We start from the raw sequence: 992 nt of genomic DNA on the forward strand, positions 1-992 counted from the left end.
TTGTTGAGTTTGCTCATGATACTACTGAAAGTTATTATGAGAGAGGGAAACATGGTTATATGCATCTTAATAATATTAAGTTTCCCCTCTTTATGTTGAGAATCTTGAAGTTACTCGTGTTTTATCTTCCTATGCTTGTCACTTTGTTCTTCATGAATTTGTTTATTTACAAGATTCCTTTTCATAGGAAGTGGGTTAGGTTTAAATTTGTTTTGAATTTGCTTTTTTATGCTCTCTTATGCTTCAACTACTATTTCTCGCGAGTGCATCATTAAAATTGCTGAGCCCATCTTAATGGCTATAAAGAAAAGCGCTTATGAGAGACAACCCATTATTTTACTACAGTACTTTTATTTTATGTTTGAGTCTTGGAAGTTGTTACTACTGTAGCAACCTCTCCTTATCTTAGTTTTGTGCATTGTTGTGCCAAGTAAAGTCGTTAATAGTAAGGTTCATACTAGATTTGGATTACTGCGCAGAAACAGATTTCTTTGCTGTCACGAATCTGGGCCTAATTCTCTGTAGGTAACTCAGAAAATTATGCCAATTTACGTGAATGATCCTCAGATATGTATGCAACTTTCATTCAATTTGAGCATTTTCATTTTAGCAAGTCTGGTGCCTCAATAAAATTCGTCTTTACGAATTGTTCTGTTTTGACAGATTCTGCCTTTTATTTCGCATTGCCTGTTTTGCTATGCTTGATGGATTTTTCGATTCCATTAACTTTCAGTAGCTTTGTGCAATGTCCAGAAGTGTTAAGAATGATTATGTAACCTCTGAACATGTAAATTTTAATTGTGTACTAACTCTCTAATGAGTTGTTTTGAGTTTGGTGTGGAGGAAGTTTTCAAGGATCAAGAGAGGGAGATGATACAACATGATCAAGGAGAGTGAAAGCTCTAAGCTTGGGGATGCCCCGGTGGTTCACCCCTGCATATATCAAGAAGACTCAAGCGTCTAAGCTTGGGAATGCCCAAGGCATCCCCTTC

The sequence above is a fragment of the Lolium perenne genome, chromosome 1 (assembly GCF_019359855.2).
Source record: "Lolium perenne isolate Kyuss_39 chromosome 1, Kyuss_2.0, whole genome shotgun sequence".
NCBI classification, from domain to species: domain Eukaryota; kingdom Viridiplantae; phylum Streptophyta; class Magnoliopsida; order Poales; family Poaceae; genus Lolium; species Lolium perenne.